The sequence below is a fragment of the Petaurus breviceps genome, unplaced genomic scaffold (assembly GCF_028583685.1).
Source record: "Petaurus breviceps papuanus isolate PSGF00001 unplaced genomic scaffold, PetGlider_PUasm1.0 91041, whole genome shotgun sequence".
NCBI lineage: Eukaryota > Metazoa > Chordata > Mammalia > Diprotodontia > Petauridae > Petaurus > Petaurus breviceps.
Window position 1 is genome coordinate 18,061,614 of NW_027187400.1, and position 562 is coordinate 18,062,175.

A 562-nucleotide genomic window follows, 5' to 3' on the forward strand; every position below is an offset into this window, starting at 1 on the left:
ACACACACACACACACACACACACACACACACACACACACACACACATCGGCCTCCAGTCCCTAGACCCAGCCCCTGAACTGACCCCTTTCCCTGGGAGTGGAGAGTCCTGCAGGTCTGAAACGCTTCTTGCTCCAGCCCTCCCTTCCACGAGGGGTATGGAGGACAGCCAGGGGTGGCTGCCACCCTCTGCCTGGCACGAGGTCCAGTTAAAATACAGTCATTGTGGATTCTGGCTCAGCATCTTCCCCGGAACCCCTTTCTGACCCCTCTGACCCATCCTCCCCAGGTTTTCCCAAGGAGCTGATTTCCTTCCTCTAAATCCCACTTTGGAAAGGTTGATAAGGGTTTAACTGAGGACTCTCACCCCACTTCTTCCTAGACCACTAGTCGTCAGAAAGCTCCCCTTCTCCCTCCTCATTCCAACCTTAAGTCCTTGGGTATGCCTTCCCAAGAAGTCCCTTGCTTCTCTTTAAAACCACAAAAGCAGGTCTTTCCCCCAAACCATTTTTAATAGCCGCTTCTGTGGCCTCCTGTGAACCCAGGACAATAAGGGAAGGGGG